This window comes from Hibiscus syriacus, unplaced genomic scaffold (genome assembly GCF_006381635.1).
Source record: "Hibiscus syriacus cultivar Baekdansim isolate YM2019G1 unplaced genomic scaffold, ASM638163v2 tig00116989_pilon, whole genome shotgun sequence".
Lineage (NCBI taxonomy): Eukaryota > Viridiplantae > Streptophyta > Magnoliopsida > Malvales > Malvaceae > Hibiscus > Hibiscus syriacus.
This window is the reverse complement of record NW_024063508.1, coordinates 6,201,470-6,219,757: the sequence shown is the minus strand read 5'-3', so window position 1 is coordinate 6,219,757 and position 18,288 is coordinate 6,201,470. Positions and strand designations below refer to the sequence as shown.

General features: G+C 33.1%; 1 long non-coding RNA gene across 1 annotated transcript; it reads left to right on the top strand.

The window, feature by feature from the left end:
* Positions 1-17,511: 17,511 nt before the first annotated feature.
* Positions 17,512-17,914, top strand: LOC120193180. Its single transcript, XR_005522842.1, has 3 exons — positions 17,512-17,550; positions 17,662-17,758; positions 17,849-17,914. It is a non-coding gene; the product is annotated as an uncharacterized LOC120193180 (long non-coding RNA).
* Positions 17,915-18,288: the final 374 nt, after the last annotated feature.

The window sequence follows — 18,288 nt, the reverse complement described above, 5'->3', positions numbered from 1 at the left end:
TAAGTAGTAGCGATACTGTTCTTATAGTATCTATACTGCATAAATATTATATATATATTATTCTTGCAATATCGATACCAAGGTAAAATAAGTATCGATACTCTCATGGTAGTATCGATACTGCCTATTGTTTTTCAAGTTCTTCAAATTCCATCAATACTCTAGGAGTATTATATTACTTTACACAATAGTATCGATACCATGAAACCCTAGTATCGATATTGATCAAGCCTAACGAACACTAATGGTTAGTTTATTTAAATATTATAAAGGAAGTATCGATACTCCTAATGGAAGTACAAATACTCCCTGTTCTGGGTAGTTTTATTTTGTAGAAAATTAATTCCTCAACGGCTACACACTCATTCCAACCTATAAAAACAACACAATAACAGCTAAAGAAGATTTTGATCAAAAGAAAACACTTTCACTCTTCATTTTATATTTTCTTTTAAACATGGTGTTTAGAACTTAATTGCATATTGTCGACACCGTTTTTCGCCCGGGCGCGGAAAAAACTTAGTACGACTTGAGGATTTTAAGAAAAACGACATTTTAAAAGATACATTGATCCACTTGTAACCAGAAATTCATTTTTAAGCAATAATAATGGTTCAGGGGCCGATTAAGTGTGGGGAAGGATAAGCACCCCCACAACGCCCATAATTAGTACCCCATCGATTATAAATTGTCTCTAATAGTGAAAATCTAAGAATTTAATTATAAATTTAAGTTACGATCCTATTATTCCAGATTCAACCATACAATTTTTATTTAATGAAAAATTCTAAGGAGAAATAGAAAATATTCTAATATTTCCAATTGAAGAGAAAATAATCCCTAAAATACTATAGGACGAATATTTCTCTTTCCAACTGAAATAAAAATAATATAATAATTTCTCCCAAGAACTCAATATTAAAATAATATGATTCAACCAAAATAAATAAAACTAAAATAGGCATATTCAAAAGTTTTAGGTTTTTCTAAATAGAGTATTTATTTATTTTAAAATATCAAAATAGGACATCTAGTTACTTTAAGACCGTCTCTTCTTAATATTTTAAAATAAATAAATACTACCCTTAATCCAATTATGAAATTGATTAAGTTATGCTTATGAAGCTTTCATACATATTCGAAATATCTAGATCTATATGCAAAAACAAATTTTCATGGCAAAAGTTATAAATTAAAAATACTAATTAGGAACAAATAAATGAAAATTAAAGCAAAGATAAAATTAAATACTTCAATGATGAAAATAAAATTGGACTAAATTAACAAGTGCATACTTTAAAGCATAATATTACGTTAATAAGCATACAAAATATAATTACTAAAATGAACATTACAAAAATTAAAGTTCTAAATAATAAAGATTAAATAATAAATACAAAAATGAACATTACAAATGTAAATAAATAAATTAAAGTACTTAAGTTAAAAACATAAAATTGTACATTCACCTAAATTATAAATAATAAAATATAAAACATATGCATCACTTAAAATACATACTACAAATTTTACATTCCAAATATGTATAATACATTACAAACTCTAAAATATAATATTACAAATTATATAGCAAATGAGAAATAAAAAAAAATTGATTAAAATAAATAAATTAAAAATATCACATCCAAATCATAATATAATAAGAAGCAGAATCAAAACAGTGACTAAAATGAATAAACATAAAAATAGTGACTAAATTTGAAAGCTAATAAAATTAATATACATATTCGAAATAAATAACAAAGTACATAACCAGAATGCAAAAGAATCTCAAGTGTGAGGAGATTAAGGATATTTTTACCCTGATAGTGACCAAAATGCAAGATACGCTGAACTAGGGAGGACCTGGAATACGATTTGACCCTGAAACAAAAAGCAAAAAAGAGCTAAAATCTGGGGACATGGTGAGTGATTTACCCATTTTCCATACACACAAAATATCACCCCCCATGTTTACGTAAATTGCTGGAAGGTTATTAAAGCTTCAAACGTCTCATACGACCATCGCTCACCGGCCCTCCCAAGCCGAAAACTGGGACAGAAACCACCCTAAACCACACTCAACGTCGAACACTCGAACTACGAAGAAAAGATAACGATGAAGGAAAAAAGAAAAAGCTAGAAATAACAAAGAAGAAGGAAAGCAAAATGGAGAGCAAGCACAAAGTCAAAGAAGATATATTTTTATTCCCTAATTTCGGGGATAGAGGAGTATGATGTTACAAGGGTTGGTTGGGGTATTAATAACCCCAGCCACTACATTTTAATATTGTTTTTTTACATAATAAAATAAAATAGAAATGGGAAAAAATGGTGTTTACAGCTTCTCCTCTTTGCTCATTGTTGTGAAACTGGAATAGAGCAAAGATAGTAAGCACAATTTTTTATCTAGCCTAAATTGCTAAAACCTTGAACTCCAATTTCTTCTGATCGGGCGAGTTCTTCTCATTATGAACTCTTCACTGGGGATGTCAATCTACTTCATTCTGTGATGGAATCACAAAGGTTGAACAAGTTCTTCTTATTATGAACTTCTTCTCCCTTATCGGATGAGTTCTTCTCATGTTGAACTCTCCACTGGAAATGTTGATCTACCTTCTCCTGTGATGACATCGAACAAAGCTGAACAAGTTCTTCTCATTATGAACTTCTTTTCGCTCGTCGGATTGGTTCTTCTCATTATGAACCCTTTCATTTAAATGTTGGTCCACCTCCTTCTATGATGAAAACAAGCTAAGGTTGAACAAGTTATTCTCATTATGAACTTCTTCTCATTTATCGGATGAGTTCTTTTCATTACGAACTCTCCACTGGAAATGTTAATCCCTCAAGCAAGGTGTTGCTGACTCGAAGTGTTGTGAATCGAGCAATAGGTCGAACAAGCTCTTCTCATTATGAACTTATTCTCCCTCTGTCAGATGATTTCTTCTCATTATGAACTCTCCATCTGAAATGTCATTCCATCAAGTGAGGCGTCACTGATTCAAAATACCGTGAATCAAGTGATAGGTCGAACAAGCTCTTCTCATTATGAACTTTTTCTCCATTTGTCGGATGAGTTCTTATCATTATGAACTTTCCACTGGAAATGTTGATCCCTCCAGTGAGGTGTTGCTGATTCAACTCCATATGCAATGAATCGAGCTAAGGTTGAACAAGTTCTTCTCATTATGAACCTCTTCTCCCTCATCGGGATGAATTATTCTCATTATGAACTCTCCATCTGAAATGTCATTCCCTTAAGCGAGGCATCACTGATTCAAAATGTCATGAATCAAGTGATAGGTCAAACAAGTTCTTTTCATTATGAACTTCTTCTCCCTTTGTCGGATGAGTTATTCTCATTATGGACTTTCCACTGGAAATGTTGATCCCTCGAGTGAGGTGTTTCTGATTCAACTCCATATGTGATGAATCAAGCTAAAGTTGATGCTGATCCAACTCCTTATGTGAGGGACTAGCTAATTGATTATACTGATCCAACTCCTTATGTGATGAACGAGTAAAAATTGGTGTTGTTCCAACTCCTTATGCGATGGAAACAAGCTAAAGTTCTTCTCATTATGAACTTATTTTCCCTTATCGGATGAGTTATTCTCATTATGAACTCTCCACTGGAAAGGTTGATCCCTTGAGTGAGGTGTTGTTGATTCAACTCCATATGTGACGAATCAAGCTAAGGTTGAACAAGTTATTCTCATTATGAACTTTTTCTCCCTCATCGGATGAGTTCTTCTCATTATGAACTCTCCATTTGAAATGTTCATTGGTTTACCATCTCTTTGAACAGTTTTAAACCTGTAAAAGATTATCATGTTTCAGTAATAATGATGTTTGAAGTACCCGAAGTCATTGGCCCAAAGGTCATCGAATTTTGTTAATATACATTTCTTTCAATGGTGAAAAATATGGATTGATCCTTTGTTGAAGTAGTGAAATGAAATCTTTGTTGACTCTTTGAAATCCTTCATGTTGTAAATTGTTGTGTTTTTGTCTTCATTGGGTCAATCCTGGAAACAACACTGCTCATTCTCATTGAAGTGACCTAGAAAAGTCAAGTTGGAAGAAAGGCATAATTGAAAATGCTTCTAGGGAAAAATCTTAAGAAAGACTCATGCGACATCTCAGAAAAACGGTCCTAAGAAGGACTCAAACAATTCTCTGGAAAAAAAATTGATCCTAAGAAGGACAAAATAATTTTTCAAAATAGACTTTACAGGTATCCTTATGAGAGAGGGAAGTCAAAATTTATCGATTATATGAAATGATGAAATGTATGATGCAAAGATGCAAATTCATGTATGAATGATGGTTTTCTTGATATGTTAGAAATGGTTGCGAGAGCAGTCTTCATTCTTTTTATGGTTTGATTGTCTTCTTTATTTGCATCACCTGAGTGTGTTCTTGCGAATCTTGACTTGTGAATGGGCGCATCTTGCCCCAGTAATTTTTGTGTGTGATAATTTTAGCTTCTTCATAAAGATTAATTTATAATTATCAAGAAATACCTATAATTAAGCTTAACTTCTTTCAAAAATTCAAAAAATAATCAAGAAACCTCTGAAAATCAGGCTTAGTTTCTAAAAATCTTTCGGTTTCATTTTTCATCAAGGAACCCTTAAAAATTAGGCTTAACTTCCTTTAAAAAATCTTTGGAGATAATCACCAAGAAACCCCTGAAAATCAGGCTTAGTTTCTAAAAAACTTTCATTTTCATTTGTCATCAAGGAACCCCTAAAAATTAGGCTTAGTTTCCTTAAAAAACATTGGAGATAATCATCAAGAAACCCCTGAAAATCAGGCTTAGTTTCTAAAACCTCATTTCAAAACATCCTGCCCGAAGGTCTTACGAATAGCCCGAAGGACTTATCATCTTGCTCGAAAGACTTATAGATGACCTGAAGGATTTAAGCATCATGCTCGAAAGACTTATTGATGGCCTGAAGGACTTACTCATCAAGAAACCCTTGAAAATCAAGCTTAATTTCTTAATTGTCAAAGAACCACTAAAAATTAGGCCTAGTTTCTTTAAAAATTCATTTGAAAACATCAAGAAACCCCTAAAAATTAGGCTTAATTTCTTTGAAAGTTCATTTAAAAATCATCAAGAAACTTATGAAAATCAGACTTAGTTTCTTTAAAATCATTTGAAAATCGTCAAGAAACTTTTGAAAATCAAACTTAGTTTCTTTAAAAACTAATTTGAAAATCATAAAGAAACTTCTGAAAATTAGAATTAATTTCTTTAAAAGCTCATTTGAAAATTGTCAAGAAACTTCTGAAAATCATACTTAATTTTAAAAAAAAACATTACCTGGGTAACATGCCCCACATCAAAAATGATGATTGTTATATGTATTGTGTTCCCCAATTCTTGAGGTTCTGTCACTTTTAATGCAATTCCCTCTATTTGAGGCTTGAATTTTGACTTATCTTTTCTTTCTTTCTTGGAAAATCTGTAAGAATTATGTTGTGTGTGTGTGTGTGTGTGTGTGTGTGGTTCTGTCACTTTTAATGCAATTCCCTCTATTTGAGGCTTGAATTCTGACTTTTCTTTTCTTTCTTTCTTGGAAAATCTGTAAGAATTATGTATGTGTGTGTGTGTGTGTGTGTGTGTGTGTGTGTATGTGTGTGTGTGTATGTGTACTTAAATGAATCTAAATGCAATGTATGACTTTCTTGTATGCAAAAATGTTAATTCTTCTTCTTCTCACTCCAAAGTTGAGATCTCAGTCTTCCATCACTTTGATCATCTTGAATGAATTCTGCCCCCAACATTAGCATGGTCAAACTAATCATCTGGATCAATCGTGTCCCTCTCATCTTCTATTTTTTGTCTTGGTTCTTCAACATAATTCTGGAAGAAGCGTTAACTCTCTTGAATTCTTGTTGCGATCAGGTAGACTACTAGGAACCTTACACGTCTTTGACTCGATTTTTCAATCAAAATTGTTTCTCAATAGTCATTGCTAACTGCAGTGTGAATGGCTCAACTCAAGGTAATCTCTTTTTGTGTTCATCTTTTGACCCTGGCACTCCAAGCGATGGGGTCATTCACAATGTCTATTTGGTTTGAATCTTGTGATCTTAATGACATCTGGCTTAGGTAATGCCCCAATGTGGGTACTCATGGCTCTCTTCATGCCAAAATCTTAATCTCAAATGGTCTCACTCTCGTATCGTTAATTAGTAATGTTAACGAATAGCTTGATGGCTTCTCTTCATGATGCCACGACCAGATGGACACTTAAGAAGTGATCATAAATGTCTTTCATTTTTTTCATGAGCTGGGATATAAACCGTCTTCAACTAAGGTGATCGTCTGCTTCTTTGACAACGTCACAATGAATTGTTAGAAGTTCTATCCTCCAGTCCTTCTTATTTATCGGATTATTTGCTTTTAAGAAATACTTCATTGTTCTGGCATCGTTTCCTCTTTTTCTTCGATAGAGGCAGAATGACCCTTACCAACTTCAAGGACCTTTTTCACTTGAGATTGTCCTATTTGAAAATGTTTCCCTTCTTTTATTTTAGAAATGTGAAAATAATGTTGAGTAAAATTCAAAAGTATTGTCATTTTCTTCCAGCTCATAATTAAAACAAATTTTGAAACAAGAGTTCATTGAATATCAAATAAGTCAAACTTTCTTTTAGTCCTTCAAAAATTATATACATTTGAAAAGTGAAAGATTAATGTTGATAAAAGGCTTAGGCTGACTTGGGAAGGTAATGTGTTTCAAGTTGGCTTCTTGCGTTCTTGATTCTGGTGTGTTCATTGATCTGATGAAGTAGCCGTTATGAATCTCTTCTGAAAATGTTCACTGAGCGCCTTTGGGTTGTGCAGTTTTTCATCAAGATATGTATAAGATCGTCTTCTGTGTAGTGGTTGATAATCTTCGTGTTCGAGCTGCATTTTCAGGTTTTCAACTCAAATTCTCCTTTGGTTTCAAGACGTAATCTAAAATTTTACGTCTTGAACCCTCTTTTTATTATTTCCCTATCATGCATTAAAAATTTTAGAAAACTAATTTTTCCAAATAAAATTAACCCTGAGGGGCGGAATAAAATCTAAAGATAGTCTCTCTACTTAGAAATCCATGTATGATTAGAAGGGACTTTTCAAGCACGTAATGTAGGTTAGGGCTCATGGTTATGAAAGAAAGGGATAAATAGGCCCAAACAAGTGTATAAGGGTTATTAAACCAAGGATCATTTCGTTCTGCTGTCTTCAATCTTGTCTTGCTTGACTTGAATCTACTCGTGTGTCTTTTATTCTATTTTCTTTTGGTGTTCTCTGATCTTCTGGCGAATTGATTCTAGATCTTTGAACCGACTGTCTTGAAGTATTTTTATTATTTTCTTCTCTCTTTTTTTTTTCTTTTTTTTTCTTTTTTTTCTTTTTTTCTTTTGTTTTTTTTCTTTTCTATTTTTTCTTTCTTTTTATATGTGTTTTTCTATATATCTTCTTTTTATCTATGTGTTGTAAACTCGATTTGATCTTCGAGCGCTTCGTATCTTGTCTACCTTGTGATATCTTGTTATTTCTTCCTGTGACTTACCTCTGTAGCGAAATCCAAATTGATGATGTCACTCATGCGAGTATATGTCCTTCATCTTTGCCCCCAGTGTGAAAGGTGATCCTTGGCTAGGGTTGAATCAGAAGAAACAATATTACATGCTCAAAAGGGGACAACAAAGGATATATATATACATATATTTGAAAGGATAAATGAAACAAAGCCGTTCATCATCTCATACATGGAAGTGTTTGTAAAAGAGGTATCCCAGGGGGACGATTATTCAAGATTAATCTTATTTACATGGAAAAAAATGTAATTAATGCATGATAGAATTATTTCAAAGATTTTCTTTATTTCTTCTTCTTCCATTTGCTCCTAGTATGCCCTAATTATTTGATTTTTCTTGCAAAAACTTGATCTGCAACACCCAGTCTTGTCTTTCTTGTTGCAAAAAAGGTTCTCATATATGCAGACATCTTGTACTTTATGCTCCCCGAGTTTATTGAAGTTGGGAAAAATGCTAGTTCTGTGTCTATGAAGGGAAATATGTGACTTTAAAATCATGATTCTGAAAAAAAGTAATGTTATGGAAAGGTTAGTTCTATCTGGGAAGGTAAAAATATCAGTTTTGGTGCATCGGGAGGATAAAGGCATGGATTTATTTTTTAGAGGGAAATGATGTCAAATTTTGGTCTTTTGGGAGTAAATGTGTTTTATTTCGGGTATAGAACCCAACAATGGTTCTTTCGGCTTTGGATGGGGTATGGAAGGTCTAATCTTGCCACTTGTCAAAAGCATATAATTAATGAAGTAGTATAAGAACCTTTAATCCATTTGATATTCAAAGAATTACAAGATTAAAACTGGATTTATTACTCATAACCTTAGAAAACGACGTAAGTTCAATTATCAAAAATATATATTAAGGAAAGAACAAAAACACGTTCAAACAGGACAAGGCCAGTGCAACAAGGTTTCATGATGGGTGGAAGAATTTCCTGGTAATTGGCCCCATAATGTCTCATTACGAGTTAAAGGTTAATATCACTGGGTCAAACAAAATATGGGCCTTGCTTCTCCATGCCCCACGAATCTCAATGATGTGCCTCAAACTTGAGACAGCTCTAACATCACGTCTTTAGCTCTCAATTCTTTTCTAAGTACGAAGGGATGACTTCAATTTACCCTGAAAAGATTCCGCGGGTTACTCCCAAGATCTGTGATTAATGCACGTTGAGATGCAATATATATCATGTAATGTACGATGTATAGATGCTAATGCAAAAATGCAAATATGCTTATGCAAATGCAAAATGCAAAATGTGAATACAAAATGCAAAATGTAAATGCAACAAAAGAATTGATCCCAAATTAATTTTCATAAAACAACTTCCAAAGAACAAACAATGTCTCAATCCATTGAGGTAGATGGAATCTACAAATCACGTCATATTACTCGACTTCTTCAATTTTGATCAAACAAGAAATGAAAAAATCTTATTTTATCCTTGGCTTGATGGAAAACTCCAACGCTTCTACTTATTTTCCATAAATGCATTTGTTGATCGACCATATGCGACTGACATCATCCACTGTCTCATGTTGATTACCGTTGTTGCTTGATGACTTCAAACATATTATTTCTTTTCAGCTAGTTGTATCAACATCATTGTAGCACCCTTGAAAAGCTTGTTTTACTGCATCATTTGAACTTCATGTGTTCCATCTTGATGTATCTCTTCAGCTGATTCCTGTAGTACCCTTCTGGATCATTGATGCGTTTTTACATTTCTATTCTACCTCATTGAGTGACATTGTCGTATTGAAAGCCTTCTAATACAACTATTAATTCAAGAATCAATAACTTCTATGACATGACATGTATGAACATGTGTTAATTCCAAGGTAATTATCCTAGACAACTTTCAAAGAACACGCAACGTCTCAATATGTCAAAGTAGATAAAAATATCTACCCCTTCGTGTGACGTTGTTGTTTTAAAAGCCTTCTAATTTTGATAAATAACTCGGGTATTAACAGCATGTTTATACACAAAATAAAGCAACGTGGCGAGGAAAAGATGTTAGCAAAAATAATAATCAAAGAGAAGAAATGTATGTTAGTGAAATATGAAAAGATTAAATATAATTGATAAATGAACCATAAAATACAGTAATTAAAACACAGAGAGGAAAATAAAACCCTAACCGCATAATTTCTAGTTCACATGCATTTATTAAAAAAATACTCTATTAAAAGACGAAGATTAAAGTTCATTTATCTTTTGTGTACACTTATTTGGGTACCTATAGACAGAGTTTTAGCATGGTCTTAGATCAGGTGGGTTTCTACAGTTGATTATATGCAGAGTTCCAGTCCTAGGAGTAAAGATACTCGAATTGTCCTTGTTAGTGCCCCATTGGACGAGGCATACCCTTAATCCTCACCTATTATAGGCTTAAGCGGATCGAGTTCAATTCGAGAGGGGACATTTCCCTATGCCTAACACGTAGAATAAATCCTCACGAAGACATAGGGTATATGAACCCATGAAGCTACTTGCTAGGTCTGACACGGAGAATAAATTCTCACAAAGACGTCGCTTTCACTCCAACTTAAAGGGAAAGAGCTCGAGTATAGAGCTTATGTTATGCAATGCAAGTGTCGTGTGTGAGGAGAAATTCTCAAACCTTTGACAAACAACCACACTAAAATCGAGCTGAAACGAATCCAAAATTTCAATATGAAAATCAATCAAATACAAACATTAATATACAAGGATATGAAATAAAATAAAAATTTAAAGAAATCAAAAGAATCGTAAATTAAAGAAAATTGAATTCTCAATTTCCAACTATAGAGATAATATATAATCGATTTAGGGCTTGATCCACAAAGTCCCCAGCGGAGTCGCCAAGCTGTCGACACTATTTTTCGCCCGGGCGGGGAAAAAACTTAGTACGACTTGAGGTTTTCTTTGAAAAGGGGTTGAAAAGATTTTGAAATATTTTGGAGTCGCCATCGACCTTTTGAGTTAGGTAGGTCGAATACCTAAAAAATTTCTTTTAAAAGGGTTTTTTAAGAAAAATGTCAGTTTAAAAGATACATTGATCCACTTGTAACTAGAAATTCATTTTTAAGTAATAATAAGGGTTCGGGGGTCGATTACGTGTAGGGAAGGATAAGCACCCCCACAACGCCTATAATTAGTACCCCATTGATTATAAATTGTCTCTAATAGTGTAAATCTAAGAATTTGAATATAAATTTAAGTTACGATCCTATTATTCCAGATTCAACCATTTATTTAATGAAAAAATCTAAGGAGAAATAGAAAATATTCTAATATTTCCAATTGAAGAGAAAATAATCCCTAAAATATTGTAGGACGAATATTTCTCTTTCCAATTGAAATAAAAAGAATATAATAATTTCTCCCAAGAACTCAATATTAAAATAATGTGATTCAACCAAAATGAATAAAACTAAAATAGGCATATTGAAAAGTTTTAGGTTTTTCTAAATAGAGTATTTATTTATTTTAAAATATCAGAATAGGACATCTAGTTACTTTAAGACCGTCCCTTCTTAATATTTTAAAATAAATAAATACTACCCTTAATCCAATTATGAAATCGATTAAGTTATGCTTATGAAGCTTTCATACATATTCCAAATATCTAGATCTATATGCAAAAACAAATTTTCATGGCAAAAGTTATAAATTAAAAATACTAATTAGTAACAAATAAATGAAAATTAAAGCAAAGATAAAAATTAAATGCTATTCAATGATGGAAATAAAATTGGACTAAATTAACAAGTGCATACTTTAAAGCATAAATATTATGTTAAATAAGCAAACACAATATAATTACTAAAATGAACATTACAAAAATTAAAGTTCTAAATAATAAAGATTAAATAATAAATACCAAAATGAACATTACAAATGTAAATAAAGAAATTAAAGTACTTAAGTTAAAAAACATAAAATTGTACATTCAACTAAATTATAAATAATAAAATATAAAATAAATGCATCACTTAAAATACATACTACAAATTTTACATGCCAAATATAATGTATAATGCATTACACCACAACTCGGGACTAAAATAGAATATTACAAATTATATGCCAAATGAGAAATAAAAAAAAAGTGACTAAAATAAATAAATTACAAATATCACATCCAAATCAGAATATAATAAGAAGCATAATAAAAAGAGTGCCTAAATTGAATAAAAATAAAAATAGTGACTAAATTCGAAAGCTAATAAAATTAATATACATATTCGAAATAAATAACAAAGTACATAACCAGAATGCAAAAGAATCTCAAGTATGATAACCTTAAGGATGCTTTTACCCTGATAGTGACCAAAATGCAAGATACGCTGAACTAGAAAGGACCTGGAATGCGATTTGACCCTGAAACAAAAAGCAAAAAAGAGCTAAAATCTGGGGAGATGGTGAGTGATTTACCCATTTTCCATACACACAAAATATCACCCCCATGTTTACGTAAATTGCTGAAAGCTTATTAAAGCTTCAAACGTCTCATACGACCATCACTCGCCGGCCCTCCCAAGCCAGAAACCGGGACAGAAACCACCCTAAACCACCGGTGACCTCGGCCATGAACGGAGGAGAACCGACCAACTCCTAAAAGGCTGAGACTTCCCCCTCCTAACCTCACTCTCTCTCGTTCTTTCTTTTCCCTTTCTCCTCCCCATTTTGCGGCTGAGAGGGCTCAAAAACGAGCCCCAACGCCGGCCACCACTCTCTTCTACTCAACGTCGAACACTGGAACTACGAAGAAAAGATCACAATGAAGGAAAAAAAGCTAGAAATAACAAAGAAGAAGTAAAGCAAAATGGAGAGCAAGCACAAAGTCAAAGAAGATATATTTGTATTCCCTAATTTCGGGGATGGAGGAGTATGATGTTACAAGGGTTGGTTGGGGTATTAATAAATAACCCCAACCACTACATTTTAATATTTGTTTACATAATAAAATAAAATAGAAATAGGAAAAAATGGTGTTTACAACTGCCCCTCTTTGCTCATTATTATAAAACCTTGAACTCCAATTTCTTATGATCGGGCTAGTTCTTCTCATTATGAACTCTTTGCTGGGGATGTCAATCGAGTATCAAGATGGCTCCGTATGAAGCCTTGTATGGGAGGAAGTGTCGACACCATTAAATTGGTTTGAGCTAAAAAATTGAGATCTACTTAGCCCTAATTTAATGAAAGAAATGGAAGATAAAGTGAAACTTATCCAAGATATTCTTAAGATAGCTTCTGATCCACAAATGTCTTATGTTGATCTAAAGAGAAAAGATATAGAATATCAAGTGGGATATAAGGTATTTTCTAAAGTTATTGCCTTCAAAAAAAGCATTGTGGTTTGGGCGCAAAGGAAAGCTGAGTTTGAGATTTGTTGGACCGTATGAGATTTTGAAAAGAGTTAGACCAGTAACTTATCAGCTAGCTTTCCCTCCCAATATGGACAAGATTCATAATGTTTTTCATGTGTCGATTTTCAGAAAGTATCGATCAGATCCGTCACATATTATCACACCAGAGGAAATAGAGATTCAACCAGATTTAACTTATGAAGAGGAACCAATTGAGATACTAGATAGAGGAGTCAAAGAATTATGAAACAAGATGATTCGTTTAGTCAAAGTTCTTTGGAGGAATCATAAAGTCGAGGAAGCTACCTGGGAAAGGGAAGAGGACATGAAAAGACAATATCCGCATCTCTTCACATCAGGTACACACTAAAATTCGAGGATGATTTTTTTAAGGGGAAGAGTTGTATTACCCAAAAATTTTGGTTAGTGACTAAAATGTAAGTTTTGAAACTTTAGTGGCTAAAGTTTAAAAATGAGATAATTTAAGGACCTAAGTGGTAATTTTCACAAAAATAATTTTTATTCCATAAATAGATAGTTTACTTTTGAGAGTGGGGTTTTATTTAAATTAGATTTTTGATCCGAAATTTATGTTGAGAACTAGAAAGGGTTAAAGTCTGTTAAGAAATTGGTAAATCGGATCGAATAAAAATTTCAGGAAAAATTGAAGGATGATAAATTAGGCTTAAAAATATTATTTCCACATGTTAAAATGATGGAAAATAATACGGATCATTGGATTTGAAGATTTATTTCCATGTTAAATTTGGATCGTTGGATTAAAGTGGCAAGATTGTAGCTTTTGGAAAATTTCTTGGTAAAATTGGAAAAAGGTAAAATAATTTGTTCATCTTTGACTTTGGAAATATGATAAGGTTATGTGGCTTGGTATTAAGGTAATTATCAAGTTTCATTAATGGTAAAATGAACATTTTTCAATAAATGAATATTTTATTCATTTTAAGCTTAAATAAGATTAAATTAGCATGAAATTCTTTAGAAATTTCTTAAAATTTAACTAATTTTCCAGCAACCAAGCTGTGTACCCCTTAGTAAGATCGTAATCAAACTCGTGATACAAGCAAACAAAAAGGAAAGCACAAAGTTCAAGAGTTGTCGGACTACAGTAAGGCGTAATAGTGAGGCATACCAGGTGAGTGCATTTATTACGCACTTATATGATATGAGGACTTGTTTTGAGTCAACGTCGAATGTTTTTATAAAAGTATGTTTTACCATATTTTGAAATATTTTCATAAAGTTTGTGAAAATGATTTTCACGAATGATTTTAGGGTATGAACAGTCCTAAAACGAATGGATGAGTCTCATACAAATTATTATTTATTGATGGTTTGGAATAAATGTTTAACATGCGAATTGGATTTTAAAGCCTATTGTATGTACATGGAGTGTTATAGGTCAAATAATGATACCATGATAAAGTGGTATTGTAATAGTACTTTGTGTAGTGTAGCACTATGTATGTAATTGGCGTACTTGGTGCGAGATGGATATCTATCGATTTAGAAAATGCTTATTGCATTTTCGTAATAGTATTTGGTGTACTTGGAGTAGTATTTTGTGTACTATGGTAAGAGTACTTTGTGTACTTATAGTAGTACTTTGTGTACTATGGAACTTTGTGTGCAAGGATGGTAGTCTTACGGGATTACTATTCCGAAATTGGTTAGTTTCATGTTATTGTGTACCTTGCTTTCTCATGTGTCATACATTGGGTTGTAAATGGATGTTTTGGAATATATTGATATATATGTATGCTAGGAATAAAAAATATTGTTTAGCATGTTACTTGATGCTTTTATACATTTTATACGATAAATTGTATTCGATATTACAATGGATTACTCATGTTTTTTTAATGCCTTACTTTATTATGCCTCACTAAGTGAATACTTAACGTGTGATGGTTTCATGCATAGGTAATATCATATGATCGGAGTAAGGAGTGTAGCTGGTATCGTAAATCAAAGGTTGCCTCATCAGTAATTGTATGCCATATATATCTATGTTTGATATTACTAGATGGCATGTAATAGATTTATGATAATTCTCTGGAATGTATTTGACTTATGATGTTGTAGTATTTATTATGTTAGAATTTTATGGTTATTTTACATACTAATAGTCAATGAACATTTTTTTATTATTATATTAAAATATTTTATTTATAGAAACAAAAGTTTTACTGGTTTTCAAATATGGAAATCTTTTAAAAGTCACGTGACATCTGTGACTCGTGTACGGTGATGTATACGGGAAATGGGTGTTACAAGTATCGATATTATTCTTGCAATATTGACACCAAAGTTAAGATAAGTATTGATACTACCTATTATTTTACAAGTTATTCAAAATGCACACTATAAGAAACTATACCTTTAATGACACACAAACGATGACACACGCTAATTTATGACTTGCAAAACATGTGTGTCATTAAAAAAATTTCATGTTTTTTAAAATCTGAACGATTTATGACTTACAATAATGTGTGTCATATTTAATAGTCATAATCCAAAAAATTTACAAAAACACAGAGTATAGTTTTAATTGTGTGTCATCTTTAGGAGTCATATTTTAATTTCCCCCTATTTTCATCCTTCCCGCTTCTTCCCCCTCGATAATCAGTTTGAACCTTGAAATTGTTTCAGGTTCTCAAAAATGACTCAAGATGTGGAGATGAAAGAACAACCAGATCCTTCCAATTCCGTTACTTCCTGATGTAATCACAACTACACAAATAGATCCTGAAGTCATGCCCATTGGACCTATCACTCGTGCAAAGGCAAAACAATTCAGGGAAGTACTTTCTCATAAGTGCCTTAATGTTTTTAAATCTTTTAAAGAGAAAGAACCATCAGATAATAGGTTGTTTAATATGTTACATATTGAATATTAAATAACCTATAGTCCACATTATTATATAATACATTGTATAAGTTCATTTACTTAGTTTATTTCTTTATATTATGCATGTAGGCACATTCGGCCAATACTTGGGAGCTACATTGGAGCTAAATGGAGCATGCAAAAGCAAGGATACTTACATGGGAACGATCAGGGGAGCTTAAGGAGCAATTTGGTGAAAAGTTGTTTTGAGGCCGTGAGCTCATAGCTGGATTGAGCTGAAGATTTGAGCTACAAGATGAATTTATTTCAGCTGGGGAGTTGCACCATCATCATCACCACTTAGGACACTTCAAATATGTCCTAAGTCAAAATTTGTGAAATCGTACCTTTTCGCGAATAGTTGCCATCTCAAGAGGTACCTTTTCACAAGGAGCTGACCAAACGTTCATCATGTTACAAGTCATCTAAGGTCAGCTCACCACCAGCTCATTCACACCCGAAGTACCTTTCATGAATGATGCTGCCCATGAAGATGCCTTTTTCAACAAAGAACACATCGGTGAAGAGATCACGCCTATTGGATGCTTAAATCATCAAGAAACATGAGCTAGAGGCTCCATGCCTATTCGGCCACATCACATGCCATACACATGAGAGCCTTTTGGCGCCAAGCATGAAGAGACACACCACCATTCGGCCAAGGGAGAAAATGGCGCCAAGATGAACCAACATACATATTCGGCCAAGGGAGATGTCTTCCCATCCTTAGCCGAATCATTAAGGCCTTTCATGAAGAGTTAGCCGAACACACAAGCCCAAAGGACTTATTCATTCATCTCAAGCATTATGTATTTTCCTAGAGACATGTATATAGCCGAAACAACTTGTAATCATTCGGCCAAGCCCTCTCATTTCCTATAAATAGAGTGGCTTGCCATCATTTGTACTCATCTCATCTCTTATATAAAATATACTCTTGTGAGTTATTTCTCTTCAAAGTTCTTTGTGAACTTTATCGATTAAACAAGTGTAGTTCCTATACTTGTGGTGTCATTCCTTCCATTTTGATTCCTAAATTCCTAGATTGTTATCTAGTGGGTTGAAGACACGATCACCACCCCTCAAGAAAGTTTGTAAAGACCGGGATTGTGCTTCATAGCATAGTTTCCTCTTTGGCGTGTTTGGGATACTATCACCACCATCTCCATTTCGTCATTTCCATCATCAACAACACCCATCAATCCATCAATTCCGCAGCCATCTCTATTCTTATTCTTTCATTCCATTACTTATATTATTATTCATTTCTTAAACCCATTATTAATCATATTTCTATTATTTTGCAGCCCAAGCTTATTAATTCAAGGACATCAGTACTTGTCAATCCTAGATCGGGACACAATAAGGCTATCTACTCTTCTCACCAAAGTGTGTAGATTCGCCTTACTTCACTTCCTCTTCTCCATCCACTTTGCACCGTAAGCTCACTCCATCTATGCATCTATCACACCCATATTCCCCCTTTCGTACGCATATTTTTTACGCTTGGTGGTAGAACTTTGATTTGCTACTTTCTAATGGTTCTGAACTGGGAACTTGTGGGATTTCTTGGATTTGAATAAATTCTTCTGGGTTTATGTTAGATTTGAGGGAAATTGCATTTTAGACTATCCAATCAGGATAGTTTCAATCCTGGATCCATCTAAGGCTGTAAGTTTCCCTTTTGTTTTTCAAGTTAATCTGTTTAGGGTTTTTGGTTTTCCAGGGAATCTGATCGGATCCTGGTAGATTTGGAAACTGATTTGTTCGTATTCTTTACAGAGTTTTTTCCCGGCAATGACCAAGATAGTGGGAACTTTAGGTCCAAGGTCTCGATCTGTTTATGTTATTTCTGGTTGTCTTAAAGCTGGAATGTCTGGTACTGTATTTTCGGACTCACTTCTTTTTAGTTACTACTGTGTTATTGGAAGCAATATTTATTTATTCGTTTGTTTTTGTTTTTCTTCAGTGGCTAGGTTCGATTTCTCGTGGCATGATTCGAAGTGTCAGCAGGAAACTTTAGAAAATTTAAAGGCCGCCGTTAAGCTAACTAAAAAGCTTTGTGTCATAGGTTATTTATATCTGGATTGATTTTTGTTCGTTTTTGAACTTATGTTTGTTTCCTTGAAAATTTTATCTGTCTGAATGTTTCCTTGAACCTATGTCCCCTACCCCTACCTCTCTTTGTTCTGAACCTTTAAAGGGTCAATCCCCTGGTCCATTTTCTGGTCTGGTTATTTGTATCACTGGCTTATCTAAAGGTTGGTTATTTCTGGTTTGATTGTTTTGGGGTACTTCTTACAGTGTACTGCTTTCTGAGTTTGATAAAAACTCGTATGATTTCGAGTCTGGGTACTTTGAATTTTGATTAAACTCATCATGTTTTGCCATTACATGTCGATGTTTCTC